General features: G+C 39.2%; 1 protein-coding gene and 1 long non-coding RNA gene across 7 annotated transcripts in view; one reads left to right on the forward strand and one right to left on the reverse strand.

Moving 5' to 3' along the window:
• LOC110984738 (gastrin-releasing peptide receptor-like) overlaps positions 1-16,253 on the forward strand; it is a 39,438-nt gene that overhangs the window by 12,705 nt on the left and 10,480 nt on the right. Inside the window, exons 2-3 of one of the 6 annotated variants that reach the window (XM_087137001.1) lie at positions 2,452-2,499; positions 2,646-2,753. The exons of 3 other annotated variants lie outside the window; for them this stretch is intronic. The gene's annotated coding sequence lies outside the window, so the exon portion shown is untranslated. Of the gene's footprint in view, positions 1-2,451; positions 2,500-2,645; positions 2,754-8,655; positions 10,217-16,253 lie in introns of those variants that run through there. 2 more of the 6 variants (XM_022245206.2, XM_087137003.1) reach the window with 2 other exon arrangements.
• On the reverse strand, positions 3,836-8,571 carry LOC147798965 (uncharacterized). The gene is made up of 3 exons (XR_015425263.1): positions 7,771-8,571; positions 5,229-5,416; positions 3,836-4,311 (listed from the first exon to the last, which is right to left on the reverse strand). It is a non-coding gene; the product is annotated as an uncharacterized LOC147798965 (long non-coding RNA).

A 16,253-nucleotide genomic window follows, 5' to 3' on the forward strand; every position in this document is an offset into this window, starting at 1 on the left:
GTTATGTGTATCAGTCATTATATTCCAGTCCATCACAAGTCCCTGCACGTCCCTGAAAGTCGATCACAAGTCATTCAGTCTTAAGCCAATTCACAAGCTACGCAATGAGCTGTAACAAAAGCATTCCTTTGTCATTGCTCTATGACTAGCCTTGTGAAGGGACTTGTAAAAGGACTTGTGAGGGACTCGAATACAACATTGGCATCAGTACAGAGTGTCATCTTTGAAATGAGCCAATTATGTTAAAGGTTATCCCCGTGATCCGAATGTTACAACAAATAAATTAGTTTAGAATATAATTTCTCATTTGCATTTTCACAACGCAAACCACACAATCAGGTGACTGGCTGGGGAAATTTACTGTCAGCGCATGTAAACTTTGATATTGGAACGCGGCCTCCAACGTCTTAGTTCATGCAGTAATTCTGCACATCCAATGCTATATATGACCTTGTGAGCCAACTTTTTCCTCAGGTGGGAGGAAACCACGACTTCTTGCGTTGGTCTGATCGAAGATATTAACTATACTCCGTAATCAAACTTGCCGAGCTTGGCTGGCCACTATATAGAATTTGATTTGGCAGTTGTGACTTTGGTATCTTATCATAGATTTTCGGATAGTACTTAGTGTTACATCGGAAAAGTGGAAAGCACAATTACTTGATCCAAATGTTAAAAAGATCTTGCTGATGAAGCTACTTTGGAAGATATAAACATATCCACAACCTACATCCCAGTGTCTTTGCTTTGGCCTTTGAGTTTCATTTCCTGTTGATACGTCTCCAATGTCTGTCCTTTTCGTCTTATGAAACGTGGGTCTAATTGTATGGCTACAGTTACAAAACTGTCAGAGATTCTGACACTTGCAAGATTAAGGTGACAATCCTGTGGTCCCTTTGGACGGCCATCGATACTCAACCGTCCTCCCCTTGGTCTTCTGTTCGAGTCGCTAGTGTTATAATTAGGCCCACATAATCCACAAGGATTTGCTTTATCTGCGTAGCTGCAAAACATGCCTTGTTAGCCTGGATGGGAATGGATTGAGAGCACAGCCCCTTGAACCGGTTCTGATTTGGAACACTTGATTTGGAGAAGGTGGACAATTTGAAGCAGGTTTGTGCTTTGCACCGTATCATCGTGAACGCTTCGTGCATTCCACTTGTTATTCTTTTTGAATGACTCCAACATCTAATAATCTTTACATAGTCTTCAATTTTATGATCATGGGCGTAAATCCCGGGGGGGTGATGGGTGCATATATTTACTTCCCCCCCCCACCACCACTTTTGAGGGGGCGATGGACTACTGAATCGTTCACGCTTTTGGGTTGAGCAAAAAATAAAGCAGATTGTGATGAATTTTGCAGACTTCCAACGACTAAAATGCATTCAATATCACTCAAAACGGGAAAACTTTTAAAAGGCCAATTTTTCAAAGGCCATAAATATGCTATCCTGAATATATAATTACAGATGTACATCAATATCACGAACAGCGACTTCTATATAGATTCATATAGTGTCCCTACCCCCCTCGTCAAATTTTCATGGCCAGCCAAGTCATTCCCACCCTCATTCACCACCCTCTCCCCCGTTTCCTGTACAAATTTACGCCACGATTGTGATTGGCACAGATCTTCATGGAAGGTCTTTGTTTGGTATTTTCGTGAAGTCTTCATTAACAGTATTACCTCGGGGTCTTTGTCATCCAAGCTGTTTTCTTGAAGTCGTATTTGGAGAAAAATATTAGAGGTTGACTTTATATGAGAAATAAAAATAGGATAATATCGTGCGTTTACTTTGAATTAAAATGCGTGTCATGGATGTCTGATTTTTCGCATAAGTTTCCGCGTAGCAACTGCACTGACCCAAGATAAACTTACTTTTGCCAAGTTAATATTCATTTAGCCCGTGTTTTGTTCTTTTAACCGTCATAGAAAATGGATGCACGAGATAGCTCTTGTATCTCCAGTCCAAACATATTCACTGATAGACTGACTTGTTTCTGTATAATAATTTACAGCTTCGAGTGATTGAAAAACACGACAGTTGGGGTTGATGGAATGGAGCAGATGTCGGGTCGATGATGTGCTCAAGATGATGTTGAATGTGTCTGTAGGATTTAATTTCACAAGTCGGTTTCCCTAGCGGGATGCACATATACACTTGTGTCGTCAAGGTTAACATGGGGTCATTTCTCTAAATGATGTAGCCGATGGAACTATAAATAAATCATTGATAAAGGAAAAACTCGATTGTTTTTACGCATTCCTGTCTTCTATCGTTAACTGATCGTGAAATGTTTACAGCAAATTGACTGGACTCACTGAGCTATGGTCGCGTGAGGAAATCATGCAGATGCATCGATTTGTACTATTGCACGCACAGCACGAAAAGTAAACAGTGGATTGAATTTCATTCCATCATATGAACATTCTCTTTTTTCTTTCAGATTGAAAAGACAAACAAAGTGGGGCATGTATTTAAAAAGACCAACAAGGTGAGATGGCGTTGTTTTAAGGTATTTTGTTTAAATTTGATGAGATCAATAAAACGGGCCTCCTAAAATAAGATTCTAATGGATATTTCTCGGCTTTACAGAAGTTGTGGCTATAATCAGTCACTGGCATATTCCTGTTTTTGCAGGTTGGACCCAAGTGCAGATCCAAAACCAATTGTTGAGGGGCCGAAATTGCCTCTAGGAAAACAAATGGAAATGTCTCTGAGTATAACCCTTTGCAGCCTTCCTGACGGGTGAGGCTAACCTTAGAAAAGGGGCTTTATACACGCTTGTGGAAGGAAGAGAAATGAAACAGTTCCCCCAAAATTCCTGCCTCTTGTTGCTTTTCCCAAACTATATAAAAAATAGAAATTGCTTTTTTTGGTAAGGGAGTAGCTCTGTCCCCCCCGACCCACCAATTGTTGGGCCTCAAGAAAAGACAGAATTTGCAATGGTGACTCAAAGAGGACCTATTGTTAGTAAGAGACCAATTTTTGTCACCAAGACTACCTTGACTTTCCTACTTTAAGTAACTCTGGGGATATGGAAGTTGGCAGCAGAAACTCAATAAAACTTTTATTAGAATTTCCAGTTGCAAAGATCCATTCGAATCAGTATCCGACACAGTATTCATAACTATTTGTAATGTAAAGCATTTAGATGACAGCACGGCTTAAATTTAATGATTGCCAATAACAGAATTAATTAGTGATGCTAAATATGACAGGATCCTGTAATAAGGTTCACGATTGAACCTTGACTTCCAATATAAGTTTCTTTCATCGTTGGCCTTCTGCCTGTCAAGTCGTAAATACACGCTCCGCGGTGTAAATGAAGCCCGCTTATGCTTTATCTTTAAACTTGTGTTTTAGCGTAACCTTGCCCCGTCCGTAGCCCTAAAAACTCTGTACTTTTCATCCATCCACATGTACTTTAGAGATTGAACAAACAGACTTTGGAACTAGCCTTTTAAAGATGTTATTGAAGGCAGATGCGTGTTGCTCTTTTTTTCCTCAAGGGAAATGATGTTGCCCTTCTAAGGTGTTAATAGCAAATATCCACTGGCGGAGCCGTGTTTTGATACATCGTACAGATCACAAGAAGGAATTAATATCTCTGAGGAGAACTGTTTTCTATTTCATCATGTCAAACGATGGTAAACCTTTTTTGTAAGGAAACAAGCAATAACCTTTCTTTCTTCAAGGAATACGCACACCCTTCTGAGGTGTCCGTTTCAGCATCTTTATCATTGTCAAGGATGCTGCCGACTTCTTACTACAAGCTCACACTTTTCAGTTGCTTGGTTGATAAACAACGACGACTTGTGCTTTCTGTTTCGTCTCTTTCATCAGACATGTTGTTTGAAAGGTTTTTTGTCTTCATCTCTAATTAGGTGAAGTCGGGCAGCATTACTTTAAAGACATCGTTATACATCTTTTGACGTTATAAGCTTGTTTCCTTCCATCGAACTGTAATTAAATACCAGGATAGATCAGAATGTTTTGAAAAGAAAAATTAAACCATGGAACTATTAAAACCATTCCAAATATAGTAGAGAAATGAAATGTCCGCTACTTCTCAAATTATTTTCCTCCTGCCTTCACAAATTTTGGAAATCTCCCAGTCCATTCATTGAAGACCAAAGCATAGTTCTCTTTGGGTATTGCGTTTAGACATTGGTAAACTGCATCTCCAATTGCCCCTCTGTTGTCATATCCTCTTCTTTTCAGCTCCTGACAGTTGTCCCCTTGAATACTTCACCCTTGAAAGCTCACTAAGAGGCCTTGAAAAGTTAGAGTTCTGTTCTTCAGCCTAGGGAAGAGCCAAAAGTCACAGGCACCGCATGTCAGGAGAATACGGTGGATGTGGGAACACACAAAATTACGGTTGTTGTTGGTAATGATTAAGTCCCTTACGCTTGCTGATCTGTAAGCAGGAGCATAATTGTGATGCATGAAGACTTGCTTCATTACCCTCTTTTGGCATAGTGTTTCAGTGTTTCTGCCAGTATTTTTAATAGCATAATACTTTCCAGTGACTGAATACCCTTTGGGTGTATGCATCTGGGAGACCGTACCGTGTTCATCGAAGAAAGGAGTACACGAAATCTTCTTGGTACTCCTAGATCGACGAAGAGTTTAGTGGCTTTTCCTCCTTTTGGCACCATAACTTTCTTTTATTGTCTACTTCCTGGTTCCAAAAAGTAAATCTATGTCTCATGTCAAGTTACAGTCTCTTTCATCCTTCTCTTATCGGTATGTTCATACTTGCAAACTGTGTCTTCTGCCATTTATACCCTCTCTTTGCCTTCAAGTTGCTCCCCACTAAGAATATGAGGTACCAATCCAGAACAGTTTACTTATTTGCAGAATCTCACGTGCACTGATATTGTGGGAGGCCAGAATATTTTCTTTATACATAAGATGATTACAGATCATGAAATCAATCAGATGCTACATAACAAGTTTCCTTTCAAAGCATACTGACCCACCCTTTATTGATCATGAAGACTGTTATTTCAACACAAAGACTTGTGTTTATCTTTTGAAATGGTTGTGGTTTGAAGGGCAAAACAACAAACCCTTCAAAAAACACAACAAAAGCATAGAACACTTTCTGTCCCATACATCTTTTTAACGTCAAGTATAATGAACGAACATGATAGTATTTTCCCCGGGAAAAAATAGCCCATCACCATTAATAGCATTTTCAAAAATAAGCAATTGTACCTGAAAGTTGATTGTCCAACCAGGAGGTGGGGTTGGGTCACGGACAGCACTGGCAGGTCAAGGGGTTTACCACCGGTAATTGACTCGTTGACATCACTAATAATTTTACCAAAATGTCAAGCGAACAGAGTGATGTGCGTGACTCTGCTTTCCCCTGTATTCAAGCACCACTCTATCCTGAAATCATGCTGAAACAAAAACAAATCAAATTTCGTGATAGTCGGGTGAAAACGGGACCATTCTGTGCCCTAAGGGGGTTGGCTGTGCGATTGTTAATTTTCGACACGTTCTGTGGTAATATTTACCTCCCGCATATGCGCCTGAGGGATAACGAGTGGAATAACAAACAAGAACTTGATTGGACGAGGAGTCACGGTCAAAAGATGTCACCACTGCTTTTCATTTCCCTGAGGAGGATAACCACTGAGAAAGGCGGTAAATTAAACATGTTCGGCTAACCTCGAACCCAAGGGGTGAAAAGCTCATCGTTGATTATTAGTCTACGGTTTCCTGTCGTTGATTGAATGTCATTTACAGTTTTCGTCGAATAATCCATATTCTTAGTATAAGGAAAACTGGTTAAAATCTGCTTGAAATCGAGGCTACAAATACAGATATTGAAGGCACGTTTTGAGGTTTGACCACCCCCCTCGCGACTCCTCAAGATGGAGTGAGGGATTTGTCTTCCACCGTAATTCAAGATATCAGGAATACAGGAAGTAACTTACATACTTATACGAAGTTTAAAGGTTCTCAGCTGATTGACATGATTGAGATGAGAAAAAGACAGAAATTTTACTGGAGGAGTCAAATTAATGGTAGTATTGGCCATTGAAAAAAAGAATTTCTGATCCAGTACCCCACCCTACAAAAAAATCCCTTCACAGTGAATGCCCGGATGTTGATATCATGACGTCACGTAAAGAACAATCTTGCCACGCGTCTCCACGCAACACGTTCAACGTTCGCCTCTCTTGGTATCGTATAGACTTGAGTCAGCAATGATGGCAGATTCTGAAGTTTCCGAGAGCTATTTTAAGCCGATTTTTCCGAGGAAGAGTTTAAAAGCTCTGCTTTTGATTTCTGTATTTTTCAGCCGAGGTGCTTTTGGTATTCCAAACTCTTCAAGGAGCGTTTCTTCGTAGCCATCGGCTGTAAAATTGTCACTGCAGATGATACTCGTTGGGGACGGCCCGTCCCAGTTTGCCTTGGTCAAGCACACTTTTGCTGGCCAGATTTTCCATGATGCCGGGTCTTTTGGGAAATTGTGCAGGCGTACACCGTCCTATGGTGTATTGCTGCATCCTACAACGACACATCTCGTTGGCATTGTCGCTTGCTGTGGCCAAATTTCAATTCGGTCAGTCCACGCGTAACGCCGGGTCAGTGGCCCCTACCCTGAAGATCGGGTTATTTACGGGATGCAATACATCATTCATTCAGAGTTTTCGAAGGGGAAAGTGGGGGGCACGACAAAATTGGTGAAAAAAATCGTCGAATCAGCAGAACCGATGGAAATAAACGAAACACGCCGGGACACAATTCTTGTTTTTATATTCAATACAGATTTATGTAACATAACAATGGCGTGGAATAGCAGAGAACCTTTAACTCTGTCTTACCTCTTACAGGTTACGTTTTATTTCAAGTCCTCACTTGCTTTAAAATAACTGTTATTCGACATAGAACCATATTTATTATGATATATCATTACCTTACATGTATTTTTATTTCCGTCTGTGCTAATGCTATTGAGTGGAAGTCTGGAATTATTGACTTTTTTACTGGTATTCGCCGTTGCATTTATGTAACTTAAAGCAGGAACGGGGAAACTGAAATAATAAATACACCAAGCTCATCGATCTTCTCAAACAAAAGCTCATCAATGCCATGAAGTATACATTTTCGAAAAGGGAATTATATGTTTTCAAAATTCGTTTTTACGAGATCTATTTTTTCAAGTTTGTTTATATGGGATGTAAAAGCGAACTTTGAAAAAAAAATCTCTTAAAAAGTGTTTATTTCCCAAGAACAGAAACAATGAAACGAAATAACTCATTAAAACGAATTCTGGAAAACTGTATCTTGTAAAAGCAAAATTGAAAAACTTATACTTCACTCTTTGAAAATGTATTCTACATGGCACCAGTGGGCTTCCGTGCATCAGTAATTGATTTTTAAAAGAAAAATTAAAGTCAGAACCTGTAAGTTGAAAGCTCATTTACCGCAGGGACACATTAATCTCTCCTGTCTACCCTTTGCCTCCTAGTCCATGCAGCCACGTAATCAAAAACTAATTGTAGATTATAATGGGCAGAAATGAAGCGGAAGGGTAAATTCTTACATTATATAGAAAGTGTTGATAAGATTTCGAGAGCTGGCAGAATTCTGAAGGTTTTTTAAATCAATTATGCTTCATGATTTCCCTTCCTTGTTTTTTTATATTTCTCTTCTGATTCCATCAGTTAATTTAATTCAAAGGACAACCAAGGTTGGTCTGATGAAAGTTCAGAGGAAAAGAATTCCAAATGAAGCAACTTACACTGGAGCACCAGATGTGTTGTCTTCCATTGTGTTCACGTACTTTAACTGAGGTCTGTGGGAAAGACATGCATTGGTTGAGTGACAGCATAAATATAATGAGTGAAAAAATCAAATAATAGAAGTCTGTCCCTTACCTTGAGAGTACTGAATGGGTTTTCTATTCTGTTGCCGTTACTAGTGTGGGCCTATGTGGATGTCAGAGGCGAAGTCGCCAGCCCCTTCAAGCCATCTTTGTTTCTGTTTAAATCATCAGTGGCAGAAGGCCAGGTGGCCCTTTTGAACTTGCTTCATGTGAAACAGCTTCAAAACTTTTTTTATATATCGGCAGACAACTTGGAACCCTTCCAATTGTGTTGCATATACTGAAGAAAAAACAAAAATAATACTAACTATTTCAATTATTCATTACATGATTCGAATAATATGCTGATATATGCATGTTATGTGACCAATTCTTCCTGTTACAAAATGGTCAATCAATAATTCAATCAATTAATTCAGTCAATCAGTAATCATTTAAAATCACCTGCCGCACCACCTTGAACGCTAACGCCCGACCAAAAAACCATAGACTTCTTCCCTAGCCTTAACCCCCATCTTCATGTTTATGCTGATTAGGCAAAACGGGGCATTCATACTTGACGTCTTGATTGGAGAATGTCTGCTTGCTGTCAAATGTGAAGCACTTTTTTCCCGGAGATTTTCTATCACATAAAAATGTGTTGTCTTTAATTCGTCAGCTGTGCATATACAGCTGGGAATTTTCTCATACATCTTTAGTATAAACATCTCAAGGACGTTTTGCCCAGTCGGTCGATGGCAGCACAACAGGATGCTCAACTTTAGCATTTATTCCTGAATGAAAACTAGACGTCAAAGATGCAGTGTTTTTACGGATTATTTTTCCTGCATGGTTTAAAGCTGTAGACTCTGTCCATGTTATCGGTGTTTCTTTTTGCCCCTTAGGGAAGCCTGTCATCCATTTTTTTGTGAAGTGGCAAAAATACGAGTTCACGATACACTGCTTGCCGACAATTGAACACTCAAATGCGCGGGATGTTATATTCTTTGCATGGAGCCCCGAGTTATCACACGATAGAAATTCTGGCAATACGATCTTCACAGTCGCTGCTTTTACTCCCAACTACGTTTATGTCGAGCAGACATCAGCTTGAAGAAACAATGAGACACATTCCTCGTGTCTTGGTCGCTGCCCCGACAACTCTGACTACCGTTATGGTACTCCTGGTTTATAAAGACACGAGCTACAACTGTGAAGTGAAATGACTGACTACAGGATGTCCAACGATCACTTGATGCCGCATTTATACAAATTTCCTCTTAATTCTAAGGACTTGCATGACACTGTCAGAGTACGGACTCAAAATTTGATTGAGTGTATCATATAGAATGAACTCACGGACACTTTAGTAGTGGGACGACGAATGTTTATGCAAATGGTTGATTCATGTAAGTGCTTAATGTGAATCGTAGGCCTATCGTACAATATGCAGTACAGTGCATTCATGCTGAGCTGGTTTAGACGATGGACTTGGTGTCGTGTTTCCTGCTAAAAAAATTGCCATTCAAGTCCTCTGAGTAATAGAAACTCTGCTTCTCGGCCAGCCAGCCCATGAAGCCTGTTGTTAACTGATGAAGATTTGGCGCTAGTGAGCTGGTGGTTGTGAGTTCGAGAAAAGCTTGGGTAAGCTTCTGGGTTTTTTATCCTCCACGAGCTCTCGAAAAATGATAAGCTTAAACGTGGTACATTTGCCTGTCCTTGATGAAGCACTCAACTTCAAAAGGCATTTTAAAGTAGTATATTACCTTTTCAGTCCAATTATTTTGCAGCCAAAAAAAAAACCAAAACAGAGTAAATTTGACATTTCTTGTGTTTTAACATGTCGGTTATGATTTTGCGTACGTGGTTCAGGTTCTTAGCTACCACAGCACGAGAGCGCATGAATTCAAGCATGGTTATGTCATCATAGACTCGGGTTTTTTTTCAAGCTGGTCAAGTCCATCGTTTTACTTAATGTTAAAGTGATTAAGATGGCAGCTGAGATCACCATCAGGTTTTACCACCCAAGATCAAGCATCCACTATATTTCCCAGATGCTTTAGGTTTATATAACAGCTCTTACGTGGATCAACGCTTGCAGCTGAATAGATAGACTTCCACTCAGCCTAGTGGCTTTTAAGTGAGTGACCAAAAAGTACATCATTGTACTAAGCAACCAGTGGAATCCTCTGGTGGCCTTAAGCTGGACAACTGAAGGCAACTAGACGCGGCTGTGCGGATATGTGTTCCTTGACAGAATGTAGAATTCATACAGAGGCTGCCGCAAACTTGTCTACAACGACCCTTGTGGTCGGACATAACGATGAAGCGTCAGAACTCAACATGTGGTAGATATATAGCCCAATATTATCAACACAGGGAGGTAAATCACCCACGCTCGGTACCAGACCACCGGGTTACATGTATATCAAAATGCAGTACTGTGAACCAAAAAAACCACTGACTGTCATGTGTATGGCTTATCGTTGGTTTTTTGTGTGTATGTTGTCATTTTTAACCTCCACATGAAATCAACGCACCTTATTGTATAATTCAAGTTTTGAGCGTTTCGGAGAGTTTTCCCAATTTGGGGTTTGAGATTGTGGTATTGAGTCGTTACCTTGCCAGAAGGCGTGTGGACACACGTTTATATGGTCTGTCTGCCAAGGCAAGCCTATCGTTGAGACCGATACGCTACTCATCTTGGACTAGACCGTCAGCTCAACTCTTGAGTGTTATTATTTGAAATTACTGTACGTTGTATTTTTTCCTCAGTTACTGAAGCAGCTTGATTTTGTCAATTTTATTATATTCAATTCCAAAGCAGCATTTGCTATATTTTACAGCTGACAGTTAGTATGAGCCATAAAGTCAAATTGATCTTTAGACGCAAGTGTCAATTTCTACTAAGTTCTTTGCCTGACTTGAGTTTCTGCCCATGGTTCCAGGAGAACAGAAATTCGTGGTATTTTTGGTTAATTTAATATACATAAGCACTTAGCTTTCGTTGGAACAATTCCAACCCTTATAGTGTGCAAGGAACCTGGCAGACGGCATACCGTAGCCAGGACGATTCTGTAAATCGACGGCATTGTTGATGACAGCTCAACCCACGTGTCATCTTGGTCGAATCCTCGGGAAGGTTGCAGACTTTGACATAATCAGACCCAGATTTTTTGAAGTATAACTTTGGAATCGTTATCATCATTTGCTTTGATTGATTCGAGAAGGAATTGATTTCGATTTGGCGCTGCAGCCAATTTGGCATAATCTGAAGACTTTGAGTATTTCTTTTATTTATTTATTATTTGGAACAGCAACTTTGGTTTTCCGATAAAGAAATGTAAGCCTAGAGTGGTTGCTTATGTTTACTTGTAATTAACCTGCTTTAAATTTGAAAAGTTGCTTTAGCTATTTCCTTCCCAGTTGAATTTTGCTTTGTTTTGACTAACATTTTAGCTTATTGTTGAGTGAAAGACATTGAATTATATGGTTTTGTTTTCTTTTATGTTGTTGTCTGCGAGATGCCTCCAACTAATTTTCACTAACCTGTAAATTCTGTAGATAATTAACTTCTTTTTAAATTAAATTTACTTTTTGAACCGCTATATCTGCATCTTCTTCGCTTTATTTACAGTATTCTCGACAGAACTGTACCTTTATATTCTATGGTTGTTTTTTGTGTGAAAAAAGGGGACACCTTTTTTCTCAATTAGGGTTTCCGTGAACACGTTCATGATCTGAGTCGGCTGAAATTCGAAAAGATCAATCTATCTTTGTTGCCGGATGATTAACCATTTTTGAAGATGACTGTGCAGCTGCCTCGTGCTAAGAAACCAGAGTAACATATATCCTGATAACCTCACACCCAAGCTCATCCATAAACATTAATGTAAAATGCAACAGAGGTCTTCATCTCCCGTAGAATGTATAAGGGGAACTGACAAGAGCCCAGTGATGACTAACGGTTGAAGTTAAGAGCAGTTTCCAATCAGAGGAATACTCAAGATTCACTGCGCCTCCCATGTATAATCTGAACATTATGGCAACGTTTCTGGCGTTGTTCTTCTTTTTACAACAAAGGGCCAAAAAGCGAAGATTTACGCTCGTATTCTCATTTCTTGAAATCAGCATGAGGGAGAAAGTGGACCATTATCCGAAATCTGACTGAATTATTTTATGTTTAGAAATTCTACTCATTCATCCTGAAATAGTAACGAAACCGCACATTCTGAATACAGGTATTCGAACTGCAAACGTGGTGTATTTTGATGAAGACCTGTTCTATACGCCAGAAAATCAGATTTCTAAGATGGTGTGTTTCTTTTGGTGCTGAAAATCATAGCCCCTGATGGAATTTATTAGTAAGCCTAAGTAGTAGTAGTAGCAATATGTTGGAACAGAGCCGGTTAGAGTCAACTGCATTAATTCTTAACCTGAAAAACATTATTACTCAAGTCCTATCTCAACATTAGTCAAATATGCACTGCTTGCTGAAATAAACCAACAAAGGCCGGTTCACAACACAGGCAAATGTGAAACCGAAGCGAATTTGACGTCCCGAAAGATTTGCTGCAAAATTTCGCTGAGTTGAAACTTGTTAAACTTTTTGCGAAATCGCAGCACAAATATTTTGACCTAACGTCACAAAGCCCCGTTTTTATTCTCGCTCTCGTGCCATGTATTAACCGGCTACATCTTATGAAGAAGATATCAATGCCGAAAAAATTTGTCCACCAAGTTTTATAAGTGAACGGAAATCCCACCAAACAGGTAACTTACACCAGTGGCCACCGTGCACCTAATCAACTAAACTACTTCTTCGCACACTAAAATGGGAGTGGTATTGCGTTTCAACCTGTCTCAGCTTTATAGGAGCATGCAGGTTATGGCAGAAGCAGTTGACTTCGTCTTAAATTAATATTTCTCAGAGTGCCCGTTGGGCGGTAAGGGAGCCTGTCTCTCAAATGTTTTATGAACTGCCTGATCACAAAAGCTGCCTCCTCGTGAAATTTATGCCTTGTCGGACTTGAGAAAATTGAGACTTGTGAAATTGATTAAATTTACAGTCTGTTTTCTAACAACCTTCTATGGAATCTTGTTAATGGCTACCTCCAGCCCAATACTTGCTTCGTTTACGGTGGTGCTTGACGAACGGAAGACATTGCTGAGATGTGTGATAGGAAACCAGAATACGCTCGTAAATTTATTCTGAATCTATTTATTCCAAGTTTACGACAATGTGGATTTCCGAAATGAATATAAATCAGTAATCAGTAATGTGATAGTTGTGACCTGAGCAATGAATGAATTTTCCCTTACCCCTCAGTTTTCTGAGGAAGACTAATTTGGAAGCCACTTTCTTTCAATCTGTCTGAGCGGCACCCTCTCTCGAGCCCTTCCTTCTCCATTGTGAGTCGTGGTTTGCAATACTTCAGACGCATGACACGACATCACGACAGTTTAAAGTATCTGTGACAGATCGATTCATTCTCACTGACAATTCTCGATCAATGTAACATGACATGTTATACATCACACTTCAACTTTGCTAATTCAAATATTTAATCTTACGTCATAGATTGGCGTTCGTGTTTGCTTTCGCACCAAGTATGAAGTGATCTTAATGTAGACTAACATTTTGTGTGTATAGTTGTGAAAAGGGCAAACTTGTGGCATGATTGTTCATAGAACAGTCTCAAAACAGAACGATTTTCCTCCTTTCTCATCTATTACAATATTTCAATATTAATGTTTCTGTGGCATACAGCATTTCTCTTGCAAAACGAAACTGTGCAATGAGAACATCATAAACCAAGACTTCTGGAGAAAAGTTGCATAAGAGCTATATACCGCAACCTGCAACAAAATACATACTTGTGAAAACAAGGAAAAGGCGTGAATACTCTTCAATATAAATTCGTGAGAGCTCTCAAACATGTAACCCTATACACGTTGGAATATTTGTGGAAGAAAATGGTGAATTTGAAAATATTGCAGGCAAGTTTACAATCCCTTTACATTTCGAAAATGGCATCCATGGAAGACGCTGTAGTGTAAGGTTACTAAGCCAATGCTAGTAATGCCTCCCATCAAATTCCAGAATCATTTTATAGCTTTAAATTTACAAGAATTTCCTGAAAGGACAGGAGATCACATAAATTTGTTCAGCAATCCATAAAAGCGGTTGCAAATTGTCGTCTTTTAAAGTTATGATTGGTAACACGCACATTTCAGATGCTGCTGGCGAATCGAAAGGTTACAGCGGCAGATTCCAATCGGCATGATGGTCATTATCCATCAAAACCTAGTCTGGTAAAATCAATTTCATTTAGTCAAGGGCTTGTGTGAGAAAAGCCTTTTGGACTGTCCGTCAGAAAAGTGTGGAATCGTATTTGTTGGGGGAAATGTGATTTCAGAAAATGAAGCTTAGCGATATTGCATATTGTGCAAAAATTAAGTTTAATATAGTTTTGTTAATACGTTGTTGAACAGAATCGATGACGGTATGTTTTTATCTCGAGCGTTCGCGTTTCTCCTGTTGGCCTAACGTGTTTTACTGCCTTTCTCTTCATGTGGCGTAGTAGGAGATTGAGGGGCTAATTAATTGGGAAGTTCGTTGAATGGAGCAGGGCGCAACTTAGACATCCTATCAATCACAGGGTAGAACATGATTGTTTTTTCTGTTCGATGGTTTGCTCTTCTTTTTGTGAAACTGACTGTTGGCCTTTATTTATCAATGAACATTTTTGAAGGATTCTTTCTTACTTTAAGTACCAAACACTCTTAAGAAAGCCTGACCACCGAATCAAACCAAATCAACACGTACGGGGAGTCAATTTCTGCGCAGTGTTCATTAATGTCAGTCTTCATGAACGACTGATTTATTAGACTATAGCTCATTAGCTACGTCATCATGACTTTAAACATTATTTTGTAATGCAAAAGTCTGATTGCATTCTGACAGAGTTAATTTGCGTAGTCTCTTTACGGGAAGTCTTTAAGGGTGGATCTAGGAATGATTCCAGACGGGGTCGGGTCAGTCAGATTTTTTAATACCGATTAATGCGGACAGGCAAACACTGCTGCCGCAGCACATTGTTATTGATGCAAATTACCTTTATATACGAAGCAGGATGCCCTTTTCTTATTAGGACCTTTCATTGCGTTTTGTTTTAAGTTTTATTTGTTTATTTTTTGGTGTCAGGGTGGAGGATGTTGAACTCCAGCACCCTTCTGGGTTCATGTCTGGTCTTTGCTAAAGGTTTTCGTAAAGGCCTCCAAAGTCTTTCCGTGAGTGTGAAATTACTGTGTTTAGCTTCAATATGCTCCATGTTTGCTACTTTGAACTAATGTCTAAAACTGCCGTTTTAAAGGTAGGACAAAGTTTATGAACTTCTCCAAAATTGTCTCCAGAGATAGGCGTGGCCGTTGTGGGCGTGGCGCTCATCATGTACCCAACATATCATCAGCAGTAGAGAAAACAGGCAACTCTCCTTTCTTCCCTTCTTTCCCAAAACATTTCCCTGCTGTTTGTGCATATTAATTTTACACTGTACCACGCATAACACTTAAATTTCATGTTGAGTTTGTACCCGTGAACCATTTGTTATATGTAAACAATTATAATTCATTGCATAAAATAACATTTGACTGCAGTGGTTTTAGATCGCCATCCTGAAAGACTTGTAGCCCTCAAGAAGAAAGTCAAAACACATTGACGTGAACTGCTTGACTATCACACATCGTTGCTTGAAAATGCACGTATCTACAGTGGGACTTACTATATTGTATACTTACCCTGCCCAAGGCAATATCATCAATACTTATTATTTCATAGCACTGGTAAGCCGTCAAGATTGAGTCGCATTATTTTGATGCTAAGCTGCACTTAACTAATTAGTTTAGTTTGGAGGTTTAACAAAATCAAAATTCAAAAAGAGATACCATGGCTTAAAGAATGGTGCATGCTTTTATGGCAACCTTTGGTATTGTCGGAGACCTTTCGGTGTTTGGTCGTCCATAGAATTTTGTCTTCCATAGTGCCTACTGTACTTGTTGCATTTTACTGCCTGCGTTCATCCAAATTATAATAAACCCTTTCTGCTTTTATTGCACGAGTGGAAATTATTATACCATTCGATTTGGATCACGTGTGTGATGGTTAAAGGGTTTCAAGGTTTCATTTGTTAACAATGTTATAGAGTCACCTCAAAGAACAAAGAATTCGTTTCACACGTATCTGTATAAGGAAATTGAACGGTAACACTTTTATTCAGCTCAAAAATGCTATGTGAAAGCCGCAATTCTTTTTTCTCTTTTTTAAAGAAATATTTTAGCTTCAAACATCAAATGAAGTTCAAAATTATTATTGATATTGTCAAACTTTTATCAGTTTGTCATTCAATTTTTTAGTAATT

Source organism: Acanthaster planci, linkage group LG05, assembly GCF_054643075.1.
Source record: "Acanthaster planci isolate LZ-2023a linkage group LG05, COTS_SCS, whole genome shotgun sequence".
Lineage (NCBI taxonomy): Eukaryota > Metazoa > Echinodermata > Asteroidea > Valvatida > Acanthasteridae > Acanthaster > Acanthaster planci.